The 24256-nt window shown below is 49.3% G+C and overlaps 1 protein-coding gene across 3 annotated transcripts in view; it reads right to left on the bottom strand.

The window, feature by feature from the left end:
* CCDC85C (coiled-coil domain containing 85C) overlaps positions 1–24256 on the bottom strand; it is a 114081-nt gene that overhangs the window by 44132 nt on the left and 45693 nt on the right. The gene's annotated exons all lie outside the window — the stretch shown is intronic.

Raw genomic sequence — 24256 nt, 5'->3', positions numbered from 1 at the left:
AACCTTTTTTCACTAAAAAGCTGAGATTCAGCAACAGCAGTATCTTCAGTGAATCCATACCAGTGCCACCAGGTCGGGGGGTGGGGGGTACAGCAGGAAAGTGAAGTTGAAATATTGTGTTTCATAATTTTATAAAAGTAATTTCCTAGCTTTAAAATAATTTCTCGTTCACCTAAAATTCACCAAAATACTCAACAACAGAGCAAGATGTTTCCTTTTAGGGCTGAATAAACAAACCCTCCACACACATGCCTCTTTATTTCAAAAACAATCAAAAAGCTCACAAAAATAAGCTGCTGGCACAGCTCTACAAAGAGGTCACTGCCACAACTCCCAGTGCTGTAAAAGGGGAAGAAGTGTATACAGCAAGGCCAGAGAGCTGCAGTACGCACACAGCCTGACATAGACTGCAAGTGTCTACCCAGGACATCTGTTTTTTCTAGTGGAAGCACCCGACACTAACCAGAAAAAATACCAGGACAATAAAATACAGAATAACCTCACATAAAATGGTAATATTCAACCTGCAGGAATGTAATGGCCAGTCTACCGCTGCAGTAAGACAGCAACACCAGATAGGGTGACCTGGCGTAGAAGATAACTTGCTGGAGAGCTCTGTGGGTGGCTTACTGCTCTCCAAAACATCTGGGTTTTGTTTTGAAACATGCTTTGAAGCAACACATTTGCGAATTTCACAGGGAAGAAAACGAAGGAACCTGGGAAAACCTTTTCTCCATTTTCGTTGTAGCTTAGCAGTTTGCAGGAGTTCGTTCCATCCACCTGGATGTTTGCAAAATTTCTCCTCCACTAGTAATTTTGGTAGCAGAGGCTGTGAGTTGTTACAGCGGGAGGAAACGTTTTGCAGCTTAAGCATATGAAAAAAGCCAAACATTTTCTGCACTGCTAAAAGGGCTCTGCAAAATGGAATTCTCTTTTACCTCATTTCATGTATTATGGCACGACTGCAAAAGCTACTATTGAACCACAGGACTTCTCGCTGAGCGTGACTCGGCGAGGAACCAGGTGTTCGTGCAACCCTGCTGATGCCGCTGCACCTTGCCGATTGCCAGCACCTTTCAGGATCAGCCCCACCATGGTTAGCAGGCTCCACTGGCTGCATCTCTGCACACACAAACACACGCCCACGCATACATGTAAGGTTTAGGCTGGTTCTGCACTAAACGGCTTATCTTTGCCTTTGCCAGTAGCTGCCGAACGCACTCGGCACAAGCCTGGATGCTGTTTCTTGGCCACTCTGGGGGCAGTTTAGCAGAAGAGCTAGCATGCAAGCTACAGCTAATCACTGAGAGTGCTTTGACCATTCAAGAGAAAAATTGGAATATGCCTGAAAAAGTGCTGCCATAGACAAGTGCCAAACTGCACATAAAGGAACAGCAGGACGGATCGGAGTCAAGTGCCCATCTAAAGCACAAACACTCTCAGAGGAAACAGGCTCACTTTTTTGTTTGGATTGTGCTTTGTCCAAACCCAGGAAATCCAAACAAGTCCTCATGAAAAAGGTTAAGACACCGTAGGAAGCTATGTAAGTTCAGTGAACAGTTTAAGTGGTGGTAAGGTTCACAGCAATATCACCTTCAGCTGCAGGGACCACAAACTCTCTGAGCCCAAAACCAACCCCAACGTGGGAGAAGTCTCCAGGTCAGAGGAGAAGGGGGCAAACCAAGTAGGTTATAGGATCAATCTTCCCCAAGAAGGCCTCGTGACAACAGTATTTTGAATTTAGTCATGCATATCAAAAGGTGGCGGGCATAAAGCTGCAGAAGATCGGTGCTTAAGTCAGCAAGATTTCAGCATCAGCTTGAAGAACTTGCTGAATTAGTAATGAACCTGTCCTCTGGTGGGGTGAGAGGGGAGTTTAAGATTCTTAAATACAAAGCCAGGAGGACCATGGACCCTTTGGTCTGACCTCCTCTGTGCCCCAGGCCATCACACTTTGTTAACTTACGCCTAAATTCAGCCCAGTAATACTCATTTGCCTAGACAGTTCCCAGAACAGTCTCCAGCTCTGTCTGAAGACAACCAGAGACACCACCATTTCCACTCCTGTGCTGGATACAACAGCCTCCATCGGTAGATCTGTTGAGATAAGGCGTCCTTCCCTGCCTGCCCTCCAGCTCCAGCGGTACCACCACGCTGCTGGGCTGGCAGCAGAGCCGAGTGTCTCTACACAATGAATGCAGTGATCCTGATACAGCAGCTCCTGATTTTTATCTCAAAGTATCAGGGCATTCAAAGCAGTTTCACGGAAGGATTCAAAGCGGGGTCAAAGGAGAGGCTCAATCCACGCCTGCCTGGGAATCAGGGATATGCCTCTGGACCCAGCACAGTCTCTGCATGCATAAATTGCACAGACAGCAACGCTTGCATAAACAACTGTAAAAGTGCTAGATAATGCTCAAGAAGGTCTCGATGTGATGCCAGTAACAGACACAGGCTCCACAACAACCACAGCATTGACTAAGCCTGTGGCCCGTCAGCTGTCCAAGCCTGTTTCCCAAGCGGCAGGGAGCCTGCTCTATGCAGTACCCCCCCTCACCTTTGTACTCTCTTATCACTACTAAGTGTTTTTATTGTGGGCCACTACACCATGTAGTGTGCAAAGAACAACAACCAGAAAAAAAGCTTATGGGGACTATTTCTGATGCAAACAAGCCCTTTCTCACAGTTCTGTGCCCACGGAGGGTAGAGAAACCGCAGGAGGTCCTCTCCAGCAGCTCTTCGTTCAAACACAGTGGAAAGTTACCCAGGGTGGAGGCTGGCAACATGAACCTCATGAGCAACCTCTTCAACATGTGCTTGTGGTGGGTTCCAGCACTGCTAACAACTACAGGAAACTGAGCTTAAGTGGATGAATGGTGACACAGAAGCTGCTGTGTTCAGGCCCTGAATGCTACAAGAACTGACTGGCTGGTTGATGGACAGAATAGAGCATGGCTGCCAAAGGAAATGGAGAATTATTTCCTTACTTTGGTTTCGTATCCCTTGCCAAAAAAAGGGTACTCCTTCAGAAGGCAAGCCCTGCATCCCCAGGAGCCAGTGCACACCACAGATCCCCCCAGTCTTGAAAGCCTGCTCTGAGATTTGCTACAATTCTTCAAACACTGTTCAACCCAAAACCATGTCTGATGTCTGACCTCAGCCAGAAAACATCCCACAGCAACATAAAATACATGGAGAAAAAAAAACAAAAAAGAAAATCAGCTGTTTTGTCAGCAGAAGATGCTCCATCTCAGGCAAAGGCTGAGAAACAGTGCTCAGAGCCATCCCTGTTCTCGCTGTGCCCTCAGAGATGAATTGCCTCCATCTTCAGGACCTGCCTGTGCTGAGGTAGGTGCCAGATGAACCATTTTCATCTTGATCTCAGGTTTAAAAAATCCCATAACTCTCACAACAGCAGGCAGTAACACTGCTGGGCTGAGCAGCGAAACCCCAGGCTGGGTCTCTCCCACGTTAGATCAAGAAACACATTCCCAGCATTTTTCTGCCTCTGACCTTCCTCTTATCAGTGAGCTTCCCTCCTCTCCCGCCTCCGCCAGAGCCATGGGGCAAGGACGGCCCCGCTGACCCACCCAGGAGAGGCAGCAGAGCTGGATCACCGACAGCTCGGACCCCCCCATCCCCTTCATTAGACATTAAACAAATGGTCCTCATTGCCTTGCCAAAGCCTGCCGCCAGCTGTGAGGAATGCTCCACGTTAACCAGCCCAAACGCACTCTCCCCGTTGGCACGAGCAGCTCCCACACCCGGGTGCTGGGGCGTACGTAGTCCCTCGTACGGTGGCACTGACTCGGAGTCCACCCACGCCTGCTGGTGCCTTGCCGGATGACCTGACACCTCGTGCTGCCCTGGCCGGACAACCACGCCGGTTGGCTCTACAGAAGTGCAGCACAGCCAAGGGGAGGTACAGTACACAAGGGTGGTGGCCAAGGACACATAGCCGAGGATAAGCTTTTTGGGAGGATGCTCTGGGACTCGCTGCCGCCTGGGATGCCAGCGGGGCCAACGTCCTCCCCCAGTTACTCCTCAGGTCCGTGAGCACCAGCTACATGAGCAATGGGTGCCTTAGTGGACCAGATGGCACCAGAGGGAAGGAATTACCTATCAAAACATCTCACCTCCCACCCAAAACCCTCCCTGACGCAGCCATCACACTTGGTGCAGAAGAAGAGGTCAGGGAGAGAGCCGGCGTTGCGCCCTGCCAGGCTGCTACCCACAACAGCAAACCAGTTGAAAGCCATAATCACCATCAGCCATCGCTCACTTGTACGATGTAAATGCTTCAAGCTAAATTGTTCACAGAGACGTAAAACCTGAAGTCCCGTTTCTTTACAAAGCCTTTGAAAAACTAATTGGATGTAGCTCCGCACATTATCTCCACGAGAGGTAGAAGAGTCACATTCCAGCCCAGGAAGGAGCACTACTGTTATTATCCACCCTCCTCAAGATTTACTGTCTTAAAAAATATACTCCATCTGGAATGGGGTGTAATTCAACTTGGATGTAATCTAGCTGAGTAACTTTTCTCCACATAGATAAACCACTTAACACTCATTACGGTTAAATGGAGGCAAGACAAATCACTCTACCTTGTTTTAACTCAATGGCCTCTGAGAGAGCACGGAACTGCCTGGCTCCTAAGGCTTTTTTAAAACATAAATTAGAAACTGTTTTAACAATCAAAACAATCTTTCACCCTGCAGAGCACAGAACAGTGTCATTTTAAAAGACACCTGGAGACACTGGAGCATTTCCGATTCTCATCTGAGATTTCAGAGGAATCTGTCAGAGGAGCAAATATGATGAATTATACATTTATTTTGACAGTAGTAAAAGAAATGGTTTTATTTCCTTGTATGTCCTTTCTCCAAACCACAAGCACGCAGAGCTGAGGTTTGCATGGTAGCTACATGGTTGGGATCGAAACACTTTTATTTAAGACCTTTTCATAATGAGGCCTTAGCACTTAAATGAATACAAGAAAAAAATGCAACCCCTTTACTTAGGGCGGTTCACAGCAGAGATGCAAGAAGATGTTAAGGCAGGTGTCCATGAGATGAGGAAGCCGTCAAGAGCCCTCCGATGGCACTCGCTCACAGCGGGACAGTCCCTACACCCAGCCTGGGCGATACGAAACAATCTGGCATGAGCAGATTTGAACCAACAGAGGTGCCTTAGTCCTCTTCCACGGCATCCCCCTGAGGTTTGATTTGTCTTTTCGATGTCTGCTACAAAGAGGGGGGTTACGCAGTGTCTGGCTGGGGTGCTGGCTGGCAGGTCAGGACCACGGTGCCCCACTCCAGCACCATCCTCGCGTCCACCACGGAGGTGCCCGCACCCCCAGCAGTGAGGCTGGACACCCGCTGCCTCCTGCTTAATTTTCTCCCCAGCAGCTTCTTTCACTAAGCATGATTTAAGACAGTAAAGCACAACTATCTTTTGTCAATGTCCTGCAAACAAGGCTCTTCCTCTCCTCATAAAAAGCAGCATCCTTAAAGGGATTCTCCCATATCCAAACCCAAGGAGGAAAGACACAGGAAGGAGTGATACTCTGCCAGGTTTGCACCTTGTGGCCAGCTGCCGCCTTCTTCTTCGTGTGATGGGATGCTGACACTTTGGCTTCCTTCCCTCCCATCAAAGATCGTCTCATAAAAAGGCCTTCCCCTGTGCTCAATAAAACATTTCGCTGTTTGTCGGCAGTTTCGTTATCACACCCCTGCTCTTCCGCACTATATTTCAGATTCATATTGCTCTTCTGGTTTTGCTTCTTGACACAGACAAGCAGGCTGAAAAATGGGCCAGCAGTTACATCTTGTAAAGAAGTTGATTTATTAAGGTAACAGCAGTCTTTCAGAGCAGCAGATGAAACCCACATCTCTTTATATATTGTCATTAAATGAAATTACTGAGAGGTGGACAAACCCACCACCCTTGCTTTTCCCTAGGCAGCCCCCACCTTTCTGCTCCAACCAGCAAACCCCATTCCCAATGTCCTGTTTTGGACTGGTGCGCGAGGCAAGTTTTCACGTCAGGCTTAACTCAGCGGATGGCTCAAATGTGAGCAGGGACACCGCAAAGCCACTGCTGAGTTCCTTTAGTTTTGCAGGTGCTGCCCTCTGCTACGGCATCACCAGGGCTTTCGGGCTATGCTCCTCAGCTCGCCTTGGCATGCTCAGCTCTGCAGTGACTCTCACCCTGCCTCAGGGAGAAGCCACTTCTTCCAGCACCTGGAGGATGCTGCCGCTGTCCTAGGGACTTGGCCCCTGTCCCCACGTTAGCCCTTGTCCCCACTGAACAAAGGCAGCTCTCCAGCCCGCTAGCCAGGCTCCAACCCAGCTACTCCCTGCTGGAAATATCACTAAAAGCAGCTGTGAAATCATGCAGATGGGAGGGCAGGTCTGCAGATAAAAGGCAGGTAAAAGCCAAATGAAGAATTCCAGCAGTGAGGTGAAGAAGCTCACTGACCTAAACCTTCCTTCTCTTCTCTCAGGTCCAAAATACCATACTTTGCTAACCCCAATCCCCATGCCTCTCCAGCAGGAGCTTGGGCAAAATTTGGGCTCTCTCTTGCAACACGGTAAAAGAATATGCAATGACAAGGTCTATGGCAGACAGAGGCTCCCAGCCTTTTGTAGCTTTGCAAGATATTCTGCAAGCAAACCATACCAACCTGCTCTACCTCTTCTCCCACCATCTCATTCACCATGGGCTGTGTAGGGAACAGTTTCCTCTGCACTCTGCCAGGCAGCACTAAAGAGGTGGCAGGAGGGCACTTACAGAAACAGAACTAAGGCCAAATCTTGATTATTTCCACAGCTGAGGTGCTGCAGCACACTTTTACTGAATAGAAACTGCTTTAGACTATGCTAAATAAATAAAAAACCCATATGTAGCATCCAAAGCCACCCATGATAACATCTGTCTGAGTAAGACTGGTAGGATCAGGCCTCATTTTCAAGGTGGAGGTGATAACTCAGGTATAGAACAGGTATTCAAACACTAGTCAAAACAACAGAGAGGTGTGTTGTCAGTCCAATCACAAATAACAAAGAAATCTGGTCTCAGGCTAATACACCTTTTTTTCTAACTCTCACAAGCCGGTGGTTGCGCACTGGCGACACGGCTGTGCTGCTGCAAAGTGCTGCTCCGGCAGGATGAAACATATGCCACTGCAGCTATTTAATTAACATTTCATAGCAAGCCTGTAACTACGAGCTCTGAAGTTCTTCAAGACCGCACATTCCCGACTCAGTTCCAGTCCATTAGGCCTGTCGGGGAGCTTAGCGGCCTCAAGTCGGTCTGTAACAGCCTGATAAGGTCTCTCCTGACTTCAGCTTTTACAGCTCACTACTGCAACTTCCAGCCATGATATCATCTCCGCGCACAGCAAAACATCTGCCCGCGATGACTGTCAACAGGAGCTCAAGAGCTCCCGATATCTTATCAGGATTTCATTAGGAGGCGGCTGATAGGGAAAGAGGAGCGTGTGTGCCCGTGTGCGCCCGTCTACTGCAGCGCGGCCGGGAGAGAGCTGTCTCGTCCCATCGGACAGCGGCCGCCGGTTTCTCCTTCCTCCCCTGGGTGACCTTCACATTACAATCTTCGTGGGGGCCGTCCTTCTATCACATAGCAGAGCAGGAACCATTGGAGATGGCTTGCAGCTGAGGATGTCTGACCCACCCGACCTGTAAAACCGGCTTAACAGGAAGGTGGTAAAACACCTCCCAATCTCCTAGTCTGACACCACACTTCTCCTCTCCTGAGGGGGACAACTGGTAGCTGCTCTTCTGCTGCTGGGAGTGGGCAAGGGCAGACAGTGCTGCGGCAGCATTCCAGGGCTTTCCACAGCTCTCCTTGTGAGCCTGCTTGCGGAGGAGAGGACGGCACCTTCACCAGGCTGCTCAGATGCGCTGCCTGCAGGACAGCCCGGCTCAGCCCTCATTATTAGTCACTACTGTTTGTCCAGGTTTCCTGGGGAAATCTTTCCCTATATCCCCCAGAGATTTTGAAGGTAAACAACCAAGGAAAAGACTGCATTTGTTTTACAAGTTGTCTTTTAATACCTGTCTGGGCATCGCTCCGAGATCAATCCGTGTGAGTTTTTTGAGGTTCAGCCTCAGGCTGAGCTTGCAAGCAAGAGGGGACAGACTGTAATTAGATGCAATAAGCAAACACAGTGATAGAAATATTAATGTCCAAGACACGCACAGCCAGACAGTCTTGACTGGTGTACATGTAACAGAGAAAAGCTGATTTTAAATCCGCTGCAGCGCTCTTGCCCCCTGCACCCAAAAGCCTGCACTGTCCGAGGGAGTAGGTGCTCTCTGGATCAATTCCAGGTGCTGCAATACCTGCACTAGCTCAGTGACACCAGGCAGAATTCAAGTTTTCCTTGGCCTCTTTAAGAAGCCGTTTGCTGTCCAACCACGTAGATGTACTCAGCGAAGGACTGGCTGAATGCAAAAAGGACAATTCTAGAGAAAGTAGGACAACGTTCAAATTGCAGGTAGATCAGAGCGATCCTCCCTTCCAGACACTGTGGTATCAGCATTTCTCTATCAGTGCTTACGAGCTGATATGAAGGGAGACAACAAAAGATGCAGAAGCTGGCAGAAGGTCAGGGGAAGACCAGACTGACTACTGGATGTGATGCTGCGCTCATGAAAACTTGCAAGAGAGGAAAAGATGAGTAACACCAACAAACCGGAGGCTCTTTGACTGCCTCGTGCCTTAGTCAACGTAGCTCCATCCAAAAAGCTTTGCTTCCCACATCAGAGCTGCGCTGCAGCAGTGCAGGATCTTCCACTGTCGCCAAGCCTAGCAGAGTAAAGCCATAGCCCGTTGACCAGTGCCAAAGCAGTGAATTAGGAGATCATCATAATCTTCCTTATCCTGTACCTCTCTACTATTGCCACAGATGGGCCAGGGCTGATCTACCACAGTATGGCCTAAGCAGGACCTTCCATGAGAGTCTAATTTTAGATACAGAGAGATAAATCCTCCGCTTTTGATAGACCCCCATGGATTGCTTCTCGTTGGTGCGATGGACTCGCTGACGCATGGGAAGGAATGGCTGGACCCTCTCGTTGAAGTTCAGGCGCTACCAGCCAGTTGTGCCGGACTGTCCCTTGGGGGAAGGCGGAGGTGAACGAAAAGTTGTGTCACCAGCACTCATTCGGGGAGCAGAGCTGCAAGTCGCTGGTAATGGGATTCTGCAGCTTTAATGATTACGAAAAGGTTAAAATGACCTGCCAGGCACCCTCAGCTGTTTAAGCCTCTTTTCCTTCCTCGTGCTGCTTTAATCTTGGTAGTGCGGTCACGTGACCCGGTCAAAAAAAGCCCCGAAGCCGATTAGTGGCTTTCCACCAGCTACAAATGACTCAAAACATTTGGGATGGTGTGGATGCTTTGGAAAGAGTAGCCCACTTTGCTCCACATCTTCCTTTTGGGGGCACCTCAACGAACAGTGCAGCCCCTAGAAGTCACCAAGAGGGTACTGTCCCAGGGGAAAATCCCTGAAACCAAGGGGACGGGCTGTACTCATTTCCACCTCTATCAACCCAGTTACTTCATTCCTCCCTCCCACACCCAAAACCCAACCCTTCCCACCTGACTTACTTTGGCTATTGCTACGGTAAGTAGCTGCTGTCCCTGTCTCTACAACAGCAACCAAAGGCTAAGCCCATCCCATTGCCAGCCTGCTACGCTCAAAGCCTCTGCTGAGGTTGACCTAAACTTGTGTGGCAGCATCCATCGATTCCTCATACACGCCAGTTCTGTGAAAAAGGATCTTGGGGGCTATTGCAGTTCGTAAACTGGGCACGAATCAGTGTCACACTGGGGCAAAACCAGTATGTGGGATCATATCGTGATGCAGAAACAAGAGCCCTGTATGTAAACAGAGGAAATAATCCTCCTTCATTGGTGCTATTAAAGATCTTGAATAGGGATCTGCATCCAGTTTTAGGCATCACGCTTCAAGACTCATGCGGACTAGTTGGAAGGAATTCAGGAGAGAAATAAGGAGGATCAGAGTGTGGAAAGCATAATCTAGCAGGAGAGCTTGAAGGAATCCAGATTGTTTAGCCTGGAGAAGAAAAGACCAAACATAGATGTAGTAACAGATTCAAATATGTAAATGATTCTCAAAAAAAGATGAAGTGAATAAATTGTTGTTCGTGTCCACCCAGGAAGAGTAAGCTCTCTAATAATAGGGATATTTAGGGGCTAGAAAAGATTGCCTTGGGAGGTGGTGGAATTGCCATTGATGACGGCTTTCATGAGCAGGTTAGACAAACATCTGTCAGGAGTAGTTTAGGTAGAGCTGAATCTGCCTTGGGGCAAAGGGATGGGTTAGATGACCCTGAGAGCCCATCAGTTCTGTTTTCTATGCCTACCCTGTACAAATATCACATGAGAAAATCTGTGGCTATTTCACTTAAATTCCAGAAAGCAAGCACCACTATTATTTGAAGGCAAAAAAGAAATCACTAAACAGCCTTTGATTGGCATGTCAGACTCAGTAATCTGAAACCATCCACGCATTTTGGTTTTCCATCACCTGCAGAAAGTCTCACCTAACTGCATGGCAGCTAGCAAAGAAGCAAGCAGAGCCGGCAGGAGTGCGTGGAGAGGAACAAGTGCTGGGGTAGGGCCCTCCGATACTAACGGGATGTTTGCAATGAAAAGGTTATATTGGGAACAGTTGGATGTTTAAAATACAGCCAGGGATTTCAAGAGTTAGTACCCCGCCCAAAAAATAAGAGTTCTTACCTTTAAGAATTATCGTTTCCAGCTTTTCCACAGAAATGCATGGTCCTAAATCACAGAAGGCCAACATGCACAAGGCTCGGTATGACTCTAGTAACAACATATGGTCTCTAGCCAAGACCTTAAAAGAGAGGAGCTCAGTGAATGCAGACAAGCTGGTGAATGCTAGGAAAACATGTGGGTTAGGAAACAGCCCCAGCAGCACTGACAGTCCAACGGCAGTCAAGGCTCATAGGCACCGTGACAGAGGAAGGGACAGGAGAAGGCTACAGAGACAGCCATGTCCATGTCTATGAGTCTTAGGGCAGCACAAGAGAAAGGTGCTAATTTGAAAACTGAGTATGTGAGGAACGGAGGCCAGGTTGTCCTAAGCTATATTAATAATCCAGAAACTCCCATAATAAGCTGCTACCTTCCCCAAAACAACCACATGGTCTTTCAAGATAGGAAGGTAGCTATCAGAAGCCCAAGGACTCTTGAGTTTGCACTAGTGAAACCAAAAAGAGCTGCAAATGAAAGTCAAGTTGGGTTCAGAGCCCTTTGTCACTCGGTCACAACCAGAAAGCTCTGGAAAACAGGTTGATCTGAAACGTTTGCACGCCTAACTGCCCTGTTAGTTATATCTTGCAAATCCACTGAAATGAGTGCAAGTGTATCTGAGAATCTGCTCCCTGGTTTCCATTTTGCACTGTTGCTGCTCCACCACTCCGCAAGAAGAAACCGTGAGCATCCACAATTGGTATTTTTCTCTTTGAACTTATCACGCTGACCAAAGCTGCGCAAGACATTTGCCCCCAGACCTGAACCCACTGAAACACATGCAGATTTGATCCCACCTTTGAAAGATTTGGGGGGGTTGTTGCAGTTGCAAAAACTTCACCATATTTGATAAGACCTTTGCTGAAGTTTTTCCATTTTTATGGCAAACTTCTAACCATCAACAGTTCAAAAGCCTGTGGGAAAGACATCAGGTTAATCCAAAGCCTTGTGAAACAGAACAGTTGTGAGTGAATTTTGCTTGGAAACTTTAGATTTGTTTGAATCCTTCAACATGTTCTCCTGGATAGATTAACACTACCTCCTAGGTAAGAAGCACTGCCAAGCTTCAGATGGCTATAAATCTTATGTTCGACATTGTACATACAAATGGGCCGGTAGATTTTATGCAGAAATTCCCATTGCCTTTGAAGGAATCCTGCTTAGAAACTGATAGCACAAAGCAGTCCAGCTGCAGAAGGGCTCTCTTTGAGTTTACAAAACTACTTCCTAAGCAACCTGTGGGGGGAAAGGCAGATTACCAGATTAATTGATGGGCAGTTTTTTGTTGAAAGGATAAATAAGAAGATCTTAAATATTTGCAAAAGTCTCTCTTTGCAAACATCAAGTTGAAACTTTTGCAGTCTCCGAAAGTGCATTTCAGATTGTAAATCTGCTCCCCCCTTTTGCTTGGGAAGATTCTTCTGGACAATAAATGCAGCGAGCCCGGGAGAGGGCTGCATAATTATCCACTCCACACAATGGAAACCAGCCTTTCCAATGCAGTCCTCAACCGTCAGGAATCCAAGCTGTGTGATAATTAAATCTCAAAAATCCTCTTCCATCCAGAGAGAAATTAAACTTTAATTTCCACTCCTCAAATACCCCCACCATGTTCAGGAAGGCCCCTATTAAAAAAAAAAAAAAATCTCATAGATGGAAACGATGCCCTTCTGAGTACCAACAGGAAAAATTTAATTGGCAGCAAGGAAAAAATAATGATTAGGTTAATGAAAAATAGGCTTTATTGACTCGGGCCACTCGACCATTCCTGATGAGGGTAAACAGCCCCCCTCCTTCTTCCCGCTCCCCTCGCCTTTGTCTGCCGTGCACGGCAAGGCTGAGAGCAGGAACGCATTCAAAAGCGATGCCTCAGTGGGAAAAGGCTGGAGTCAGATCAAAGTCCTTCCACGCAGGGGCCCACCGGAGCCCAACGCTCGCTGAACGGCCTCCGTGTGCCCAGGAATTCGTTATCCCCCCCACCCTGCTCCAGGCTGCCCCACACCCCACTCTTAGCCCCAGTGGTGGCTGCTCATATCTCTCCCCCTGAGCCTAAAAAAGTGCAAGGTAGCAAAGGTGTTAAAAATTGGTGATCTTTTTTCCAGCAAAAAGTGTTTATCCATTTGTGGCTGGCATTTATGTACAGGGCAGGATGGTAAGAAACTTCAGTTCCGCACCCAGGGCTGGCACGGGAGGGCTCTTGCCCACGTGGCAATGATGCATGATTTCATGGTGTCACCCACTCTTGCCACGCTACTTGGGATGAGGGCTGGTAGGAATTTTTAGGTAAAGCAGTTTTTCATAAGAAAATGCTGATTTATCAAGAGAGCATTTTTAACACAGGCATCCGATTTCATGCAATTTTTAGCTTAGGATGAAATTTCTGGTCAGACCCTCAGAGGGAGAAAGGGAGAAAGCCTAAAATAGCTGCAAGCCCGTGGCTTAAGGCAATCGCCAGGGAATGTCTAAATCCCTGCACGCTAAGCTCTTCTGGAGTTGGGGATTGTATGCATCTGTGTCAAAGACACAAATTTCTATGGCCGAGGATATGGAGCCTTGCTAAACTGCAGGCAGAAACCCTACACCCAGCCCTATTTGCCAAAAATAACTGCAGTTGTAGAGCCAGTGGCTCCTACTAGCTAGGATGGGCACCTGCACAGGTCCCAGCATTCACCCATAGTTCAGTCCTGGATCTATGTGTATTTTGCAATTAGCTGGTTTAATGTGCCGGTCTCTCCCAGCGAGCCAGTGTTTTGGGAAGCGAAGCTCTGCTGCAGTCCAGAGCACCGAGGGGACCCCATTCCCTGCCACCTGGTCCCCTCTGATTTGGGGTATTTTCTGAGGTGGTTATTCTTTTATCCCCTGCCTGGTTCCTCCTTTCCACCCGGCAGCAGAAAACCACTCAGCCTTGCACTCTCCTGCTGCAGACCCTAGTTAAACATTACGTGCTGCAATTGCCTAGTAATTTAACTTGCTTTTGATAAACACATTCCAACAGCAGCGTGACTGTAGGAGGAAGGTGTGCTTCTTCCCAAACACCTTTAAGGACGCTGTACAGACAGGAATGACAGCCACGCATAAAAACGATAAAGTATGTACAGTTAATTCACTGTACTTCAGCATCAAGCTGGAAGATGGCATGAATCCAACCCACGCCAGCTTTCACCTGAGATAAAATTCAACCAAAAAAACCCAAAACTGGGTCACAGAGGAGCCCCTTCGTGCCATCGAATTACACAAATGGAGCAGAGACTGTTGCCTGTGTTCTCACGCGAGGGTGGAGGGAAATCCTCGTTTTGGAAGCAGCGATGCCCCACCTCTTACCTGCAGCCCTCTCCTGCCTGGACCCGCTGCCCTGCCGCAGGAGTTAGCGAAAGGAAATTAAACAGGAGAAGGGCTGTCGAGTGTAACGTGTTGGCTATGCCAAACCAGCACGGGCTTTGTCGGGGCCAGCTGGGAACAGCAATAGGCCAGCCAAAAATACGCTATAACCCAAAACTGAGCAGAACAGGGACTCCAGATACCTAAGCAAGCGACACGTGCTATGGCTTAAGAATCTGAATACAGTAAACGTGTAATTAATGCCTGGAAAGAAAGGCTAGACAATACCTAAGCATTCCCTAACTACACAATGTCTAAAGGGAGTAGAAACAAGATGGAGGAGCAGATTACAATGTATCACTGGGCTGGATTGAAATAATGAGACATGAGGAAACAAAACCTGTTTTAAAATAAGTTAATAGTACAACGCTACTACAATAAAAATAGGAGAAATAATTTAGAAATAGCAAGTCAATCCTCAGATAAATCTCCCCGATAACTGTGACTCGCTCTCATCCACGCTACCACCCTCCGCCGGGAGTTTTAGGAAGCGCTCGACAAAGCCGGTCCTTGCCAGCGCCGGCCCTTCCCAGGGGATGCTGAGCAACCCCCGCTGCGAGGGGAGGTGGCTGGGGAGCATCCCGCAGGATGAGTCCCCTGGCGATTAGAGCAAAGCAAGGAACTGCGCCGTCACCTTGCCTGGGGCAGCCAAGGAGAGCCCAGGCATTCGGCCACTGGGGATAATAAAACCAATCCCACAACGACCCAGAGAGCAGGCGATCGGAGGAGACTTTCCGATTCTACAACGAGCAAGCGCTCGCTACGGCTTTGCAAAAGGGCTGTGCAAACCTTTACCGTGTTTCCCTGAGGTTACATTCAGAAATTAAAACTATGCAACGCAGCCAGCTTTCCCTGTTATTTATTAACAGGTTTATTACCTCCCACTTAAGCCCTTTGGACTGGCGGCTGACCGCTCCCCACGAGGCGGGTTAACACGTGCTGCTCTGGGTCTCCAAAGCGGCCCCCACGGCTCGCTCTCGGCCTCGCCGCTCCAGCAGCACGCAGGTGTCCGCAGGATCCACCCCTGCACATTGGCCTTCAAATGCATATTATTCTGTATTTCAGCCTTAAAGAGTGGGCTCTCGGCAGCAGGGACCCCTGCTCGCTCCGTAGCGTTACATTCGTCAGTTCTGGTTACACAAACCACGGCAGAGCTGGGGCAAAGGGAAGGGATACGGAAAGGGACCCAGACATGAGCGTTTTCCTTCCCAATCACGAGTTGCTCCAGGCATCTCCTGTCTGCTCACTGCAGAGGGTCACCTGGGGCTCCTCTGCGTCCGCATTTCAGGACTCTCTGAGAACTAGCAGAGGGCAAGAAGGTGATCTTCTTATTTCCGCAGGACAGCTCTTTGTTACACGCATAAAAAAAAAAACAACACTAAGCACAGGCCCCCTGAAGTCACTGATATCCCCCATCTCCTCCCCAAATAACCTGGTGGGCTTATTTTCTAGGGGGGCACATTGCATAGAGATGGGAAATGAATCATTACACCCAAAGATAAAGGGGGTTGCTCTGGTTCAGGCAAAAAGATGGGGAAGGAAAATACATGGACATTCAAGGTAACACCATTCATAAAAGCATAGAGATGTTTCAGGTCATCTAGCACAGAGGTTCCCAAACTATTTAGTTTGCCAATTACTCCCACTCTTGAGAGATATGTCCTATGCCCTCCTTCTTACAAGCCAGGCACTGTGTAGAAAGAGTATTTTGAAAGGCCAACAAATTCGGGGAGTGCTGTTTCAGGGTCTACCAGAACACCAGGACAAGTCCCTGCTGCCAGCTTACTGGTAATGTCTTGCTTTGATAGACAGCAGCCCCCAGCTCCTCTGAGTTCACACCTCAGCTGAAGGGCCTGCCCTGTAGAGAGGCAAAGGTCCTGCTCGTGGCCCCCTCCATCTCTCCCAGAACAGCACTGTTCCTGGGAAGGGGGGCTCATGTCTCCCTGGAGCCCCCTGAAGCCACCGATAGCACCCATCTCCTCCCCAAAGCCAGATTTTTCTCATATTCTCATTTTAACATGACCCAAGTAAGTAAGCGCCCATTGCTTCCCTTGAGAAACTGTGCTGCAGCCTAATAGCTTTCACCTTGAGGAAACAGTTCCTGACGACTTTCTCCTTCATCTAATTTCATCCCATTAATCCTGGTTATACATGCCAGGTCCACCCCGCACCCTGCCTTCCCCACCCTGCAGACACAGGGGCTTGGTGAGCGCATCCCTGCCAAGGCCGCTTGCCTTCGCTTCCAGAAAAGCGGGGATCTGACCCTCACACTCGTCCGTCGCAGGCTCAGCCTCCACAGGCACGTGAGAAATGCCTGGAAAGTCACTTGGATGGAGGGATTTGTCCTTCCCCCACCCGCAAATGTCCCCTGAATGTGGTTTTAAATGACAGGTTGTCCCTGCCTTTCTCTAGGAAGTGCTTTGCAATGCCAATTTCCATCCCACGAACGCACAGCCTGTGCAGCACTATTTGTGTTGACCAACAGGAATTTAATCAACCAACAATAATAAACTGGGTAATACTCAATTGTATGAAGCCGCCAGTCAGATGAAAGGATTTACAAAGGCTGGATTGATCTCCGAGCCCTGGCAGCTTTCCCACGGTCCCCCTCTAATCTGCGGAGCCAGAGAGAATACGTGAAAACTCCAAAATCCGGGTTTTCCTGCGGGGTGTGTTAAGTTCAAATAAGTCTCTCGACTACAGATGTGTATTTTTTTCACGTCCCCCTGCTCCACGGCTGGCCCTTACCTAACCCTAAAGGAGCATCATGCCAGGGCAAAGCCCCCTCGGAGACAGCCAGCTTATGTAACCGCTAATGCCATAAGCACTACAATGTCTTTAGTGACAAAAAGGCTCAATGCAGGCTCAGACCAACAGCAGCCAATTCACTGCTGAGAATTAAAGAGAAGAAACTGATGTTACTTTAGGAAATCAATCAGCACGGCCACCATTGCTTTAGCAGATAGCATCTTTCCAGCAGGTATGGGAACATCTTCTGACATTGCAAAGCATTGGCAGGACGGTGTTTGCTTACTTGGGGGAAGGAAAGGAAAGAAATGCTCCAGGCCACCTTACGGCTACAAACACCCTCAGGGAACAGCAAACCCGACGGTGTTCCTAAGGGTGGCTGCTCGCAGAGCCGCGGAAGGATCTTACCAAGGTATTTGCACATGCCCCCTCTGGCTCTGCACCCTCGCCTTCCTTCTGCAGAACCTGCCCGCGTTTCCAGCTGGGAGCCCTAGAGGAGGGTGACTGGGGGCTGGTCGCTGCGGTGGGAGCGGACCCATTTGGGGTGACGCTGCTCACTGCTGCGGGAGCCAACATGAGAGAGGTACAAGAGGCTAATTCAGGCAGGTGCCCCCCCCCGCACGTGGGGCTCCACCAGTGCCATGGGTCTCCTCTTCCAGCACCTCAGCGGCTCCCCTGCAACACGCAGCCACCGTCACACGGCTGAGCAGTCCCATCCCACGCGGCTCGGAGCGCTGGGTGGCTTTGGAAATGGCCTATTGCTCACACTATACAGGCAGTCACAGTATTGCTGGTTTTACAGCCATCTCCCTGCAAACCAGGCGAGTATCTGGGTTCAGGGCCTGAGCCGCAGGAATTGGAAGCAGCCGTGATGCAGCCGATGGTGGCTGCACAGGGACCACCAAACCAGAAGGTAACACTCCTGGCTTGGGAAGTCCTCGAGCTGCAAATCGCTGGTGGCTGGGCAAGTATTGTAGGGAGACACATCATCGTATGTGATCGTCACATTGCCCTAGTTTTAATTCCCCTGGGCACTGCTGGAGACAGGACATCAGGCCAGGGGCATCTTCGGTCCGACCCAAAGCAGCTGCTGTCACAGTTTGAAGGCTGTTGTCACCTCTGCTCATCTCATGGCTCCGAAGCGCCGAACTGGAGGAGAGGACCAGAGCAGCAGCGCGTCCATTGCTCTGCCCCACATCTAGTCAGCTCGTAACCACGCTGACTGGCACATCAGGGAGATGGGGGAAGAATTAAAAGGAAAAGAAAAATTCAACAAAAACAAAGAAGTACTCAAGCAAGGAGGGCAACACAACAAAAAAGCCCAGCACCAACCAGCAGTACGAGCAGGCTGGCAATAGCTCCTTTCCAAGGGTCAGCTGCAATACCTGATTCATCCACAATCCAGCCACATCCCTGTCAACTGTCATAGCATAGCACCTAATGAAAGACACCTCAAAAGCCCAGCAGAGTAATAATTTTACTTGGAGTGGTTACTCAATCAACTGATGAAGAACGAGATGGTCTGGGAGGGCCCTGCAAGCAGGGATGCCTCCCTTGGCTAGGACGCAGCCGCGTGAGCAAGTTGAGAGCCCACAGTGTGGGCATCGGCTCTGCTTTATGGGCAGCCGTGGTTTGTGGTAGGAAGAAAACAGGCACAGAGATTTCCTGTAGTGGGAGGAGGTTTGGGCAGAGGTTTGGCAGCTTTCACCCCCCAAGCCGAGGTCGCTGTTTGGGAGATCACAGTCCTCTGTCCACAGAAGTATTCACCACAAACACGCATCAGAAAACCAAAAGAAGCTTCTCTACGCAGCTGTGAGTGATCCCCTCTCCATCCGCTGCTTCTTCAGGCATGGGGAGAGACCGAGACAGCAAACCTGGGAGTCAGACCCCCATCCCACCCTGGCCAGCTCACACCACCACCACCGGCTGGCTCCAGTGGATAAACACACACATATCTACAGCACCTCACAGCATGGCAGGGCCCTCCCTCCCCTCCAATCTGCACTAATCTCCTCCAGCGTCTGTGCTGCAGAAGATAATTTAGAGGCAATGGCATGCTCCCAAACACATTGCCTCTCTCACGCAGCAATTAAATGTACATCATCGTCTGGCTGTCCTGTATCCTTGGGGCAGGAGGGATTGTCATCATCTTAAAGTCATGATTTACAGAGGTAATAATCATGGCACCAGCCTCATTACATGCCAACTTTCGGGAAATTAGGTGATAGATATTATTCATTAAGTTGCCACACGATACCCATATCCATCCATCTGTTACAGCTGAGTTAACATTTTGGTTCGGAGCATGCCAACTAACGGCTTCTTTAGGAAGAAAGCAAGCACTGCCCTGAAAGGCGATGGGGAGAAAAGAGTAAGATTGCAATTGAGTAAATCATTTTCCAGAAAAAAAAAAAAATTAAACTAAACAGAGATCTTTCAGACCTTGGAGGCTTCTTGAGTACCCAGCAGCAGGACACTCAGGCCAAAGCAGAGCAATATGCAAATCACAACGTGGTGCTCAAAAATGGCACGTGTGAAGCAAAAGCATCGTTCCTGGTGAGCTCAGCCCAACCAGCTGCACATGCCACAGAGTGGATTAATTTTGGGGTGCTCCGTCAGGCTGATCCATCATACTGAGCCACTTGGGACCCTCCAAAGAGCTATTTGGACTTTGCCCAGCGCAGGGTGTCTGGGCTATGGGTTGCTGCTCCCCTTGCAGTGACCGGGATGGGACTGCATGGGGGTACATTTGCAAAAGCCCAGCTGCCCTTCACACTGAGAGCCCAGGGATCCTCCAGCCATCCTCGGCTGCTACCAGGAGCCAAGACCGACTTTTCACAGTCCCAGAATCATGGGAGATACGTGTCCCTTGTCCCTATGCCTTGTCCCTACACTGAGTGTAACCCTCCTGCCCACACACATAAGGGAGTGAAGGAGGAAGATGCTGGAGATCTGGCTGTCACCGAGTGATGGGACAAACCCCCCCAAAAGCACAAAAGAGTGCAAGTCCCAGAAGAGACAAGGGCCTCTAGCACTTCTCTTGTTTCTCCCAAAATACTTATCACCCAGTTTTGCCTCAACAAACACTGACACTGGCATTTTTAGAGAACTCATTTTCAGGGTGATTCACTCTCAAAAGGGGGGAGTGAAAAAGATTCCTGCAAAATATTTTGCATTTTTATCTTTTTAGGGAAGGCTGTGTTCTTAGGCACAGAGAACAGAGGGCAAGTGCTGGGACCTCAGACAGCCACAATACTACATTGCACAGATTCCACTCTCAAGTATTATTCATTATTAGTTAAATAATACAAATGGTTTCCCAGTAAATTTTTTGCCAGAAGGAGGAGAAAAGCGAGTGCTGATGGTGCTCTGGTAGCTGGTGCCAGGCTTTGATATGATGGCTTTGCAAGTCTCTGACAGAGGCAGAGACAGAAAGAACTTCATGCCCATCAAGTACAGCACGCCCAGAGGCCCACATTTATCTTCTCTAACCCTACTCAACCCTTTTAACAAACGCTTCCTCAAGCAAAATGCATTAAGAGGTATCACAAAAATAAAAGGGTTCCTACTCCCTCAATGCATAGAAGTGCTGTTTTCAGCCACAGAAGATACCAGAGCTGGCTAGAGATCTCAGATCTGGGAAATCCTGTCACAGAGATTGCAGGAGGGCAAGGACTGGAGTTTGGGGGTGGCAGGGAGCCAAAGCCTGGGAGCTGGGAAATCTACGTTACACTTAACGCTGGGCGAGACCTAGGCTTTTGTGCCCACCCAACTGCAAGCAACTGCGGAAAGGGGCGATGCTACCCCACGGCATCATCCCAGGACGACCCGGTGACGCAGAGCATCCCCAGCTGTGGCCGGCACGAGGCAGGAGGGGACGTGCAGCTGGGCATGGGGAGCCGGCACCGGCCCTTGGCAGCCGCCCAGCGCGAGGTCAGTGGAAGCCGCTCAGGAAACCACATGCCCAGCGCTTCATCTCCCAACCGGAGCTAATAGCTCCCCGCTGGTTTTCCCCCTCCGTAGCGCAGGATACTCGGCTAAGCGGAATGAAAAGCGCAATGTGTTGTTATACGGCAGCAGTTCAGTCCAGGTAGCACCTCAACCACGCTGGGCAGCAACCCTGTTGTCTCTGCAGCATTAACAAATCTGGTACTGCCAGTACCCTACATAGTACTTACAGAACTTGCCACACAACCTGATAAAGTTTGGGTACCAGGCTGGCACTGCCGGGCTCCAGTGGTGATGCACAACCCCCACCCTGCCACGAGCTCTGCCCTGGTCCTCCCCATCGAGAGGAAAAATGTGAATAAACTACATATCAATAAAGCTAAGCAAAGCTTCCCGCAGGGGTAAGGAAGTGTTATACCCTGGCTGAACAGCTCAGTAACCTGAGGAATGATAAAAAACCAGCGCCTGGAGTCAGTCATACATCCATACGCTTTGCTGGCTCAGAGCTGTGTGTCACAAGCCTTCAGCACAGCCACAAGCAAAGTCCTCCTCGCCTACCCCCAAGCCCCATGCTTCAGGCAGCAGGTTCTCTTCTCCCCGCCATTCCCCACCTGGCTGGCACAGCCAACAGGGCAGGGACATGTCCTGCTCGCTAGCACAGGCGAGGTGGAGGATGCACATCCCCAGCAAGACCCCACGCGCTCCTCAGCACCGATGTTCATCTTCGCTCAAAACAGCTCGGGGAGGGCACCCCAGGTAAAAATGCTGAGCAGAGACCTGCAAGGCACAGCAGCATGGTGCACGCCAGAGGAGTTGCACGACCCTTTTTGTGAGCCAAGACTGCCTCAGATACGTTCCTCTGTAAATTTAACAATCAACTGGGAATTTTAAGGTGCCCTTGACTATGCCCCTATAGGTCTTCTTCCAGCATACTGCACTAGCACAGGTTCCCAGGTGGGAGCTGAAGGGTTAAGAGTCATTTTGCAGGGTTGCCTATGACATCGGTAGCATGTATCATGAGATTAGATACTGTCATTAGGACGAAAGGGACATAATGATACCAGAATTCAGGATTCACACCAACAGATTTGTGTTCCTCCAGGACTCAGCAGCATTTGCCTTGGGCAACAAGATGGCAAGGAAAGCAAAATGTTCAGCAGCTGAAAGGGATGAAAATATGAACATAGACTAGATTTGAAGATGTTTAGGCTAGAAATTAGGAAAAGGAAGTATGATAGTCAGGAACGGCCTTGCAATACAAGCAGCAGGGGCAAAAATTTCAGAAGGCAGGCAGCGTCAAGTGGGAGCACTCACTATGGCACGAGACCACATTCACCAACCCCAAAGGTCCCTTCTGATCTCATGTGTCCTTTAATACTGGTGCATTTTGCATGCATATATATACACACACATACACCATCACCACATCACACGCAACATCAATGTAACATCAGTCTAAGGATCTAAGGGGATGGCCATACTCACTGTGCTTGTTTTGGATACTAGAGCATTCCTCCCTTGTGACAGTAAATCTGGTATAATTAGGTAAGGCACAATCAAAAGTAGATTCCACCCAAATTAATTTGCAAACATAAAGATTCAGGAGCAAATTCAGTCCTGGTTTACTTCTACTGAAGTCACTGAAATGACCTCAGGGATGAATTTGGCCAACTTGAATACCCATGTCTCATTACTACCAGATGAGCTGTGCGCCTACAAAGGGGTAATGGGTGTTTCGGACGAATGCATTCACATGCAGAGATGGGCACGTCCAGGATGGAGGCAATGGATAAAAGTGCCTCTTAGCTTAGGATCCTCTAGCACTTCAACTGCTGGTTTCACTGATGGTTTTGGTTAGGTAAAAAATTTAGTTTCAGCTTTTCTACAAAAATAACATAAGTAACACACTTTTCTTCAGGTCACTGCCACAGTATAGCAAGCGCTAGGTGGCCCTTGGGAATGTGAGCTTTCAGACAGATTAATACAGCTTGACTGAAGAAGGGAAGATGACAGACACTACTTAACAGGCTCCAAGTTGGGCTCATCCTTGAGCTGAATTTTCTTCACAGTCTCACAAGCCCTCAATCGGAAAAGTCAGTCAGTCCCTAAATAATTAAGTGCAAATACTTTTGCTCTTGGTAATTACTTTTAATTCAGACAGTGGACAAAGGGTAAAGATGCATTCTTTGGGGTTTTTTGCTTTTACTGGCATTGTCTTCATTTTTTAAGAGGATCTCAAATATTCACATGCCAGAACCACAGTTTCAGTGACAATAACTGAAAAAACACCATATCAAAGTATTTTACAAATATTCTGATGTTTCCATGTAACGACTGGCAGCTTGTTAAGGTACTATACGCTTACCCAATGGATTTGCAATCACCAGAAGAGCCATGGGGCCTTCATTACACAGCGTCCTTGGAAAGTTTATCCTAGGGAGTTTACCACAGTTACTGGGTCATCCTTGACTTTTTAAACCCTTTTGTGAATCATAATTCATTATATTAAAGTGACGCACACATCTTACGCTTGTCTGTGGTTTTGCCCATAAAGGACACCATCAAGGGCAAGAAAGCAGATACAGAACAGAAAACGTAACTCTTCGTCCTCTTCCCTCTCGGCCCCCAGATCGCCCGTCAGCCCGTCGCACAAGAGCACAAGCTGCTTAATTTCCTTCAGACCATCGGTGCGGCGGGTGCCGCCGAGGCAGCGGAGCCAGGGGCGCGGGGCGAGGCAGCTGCAGGCAGCCCTGCCCGCAGCATCGCCGCGGCGGGGAGCAGGCGGCCCCACGGCGACGCACGTGCCGCCGTCGGCGTTCGGGGACCCACAACCCCGCCGCTCTAATTTTAGCACTGACAGCCTTGCTAGCATCTGGGGAAGACGTCTGGCGTGCAGACGCAGGCAGCCGGCAGCCAGTGGCAGAGCCCCAACAACAGCAACAGCAAACCCCCGGTGAGATCCGCGGAGGGCCACGGCACGAGGACGCGGCCAGGAGCCGCGTCCCTGCCGACGGGCGCGTGGAGAGCATGGGCGAGAGGAGAGCAACGCTGGCCCAGAAGCGCAGGCAGGCTCGCAGCTGGAGGGGGCAGCCAGCACCCAGGTCACCCCCGCGTCCCACCCCAGGTGCATGCGAAGCCCACCCCTCCCTGTTCTTTCCCCTGGAGAACAGGGAACTGCTCAAATCCCTGCTCAAAAATGATGCACTCCCAAAACCTCGTCTGATTCACCCACCGCCTGTTTCCCGAAGAGCACAGCTCCAGCCGCACCCTGAGGAAGGGACGTTACATTGTGCACCAAGCTATTGGAGAAAATCCCACTTTTATCTTAGCAAAACAACTTTCCCTTTCTACCGCT

The sequence above is a fragment of the Buteo buteo genome, chromosome 6 (assembly GCF_964188355.1).
Source record: "Buteo buteo chromosome 6, bButBut1.hap1.1, whole genome shotgun sequence".
Lineage (NCBI taxonomy): Eukaryota > Metazoa > Chordata > Aves > Accipitriformes > Accipitridae > Buteo > Buteo buteo.
The sequence above is the reverse complement of the archived record's forward strand: the minus strand, read 5'-3'. Positions and strand labels throughout refer to the sequence as shown.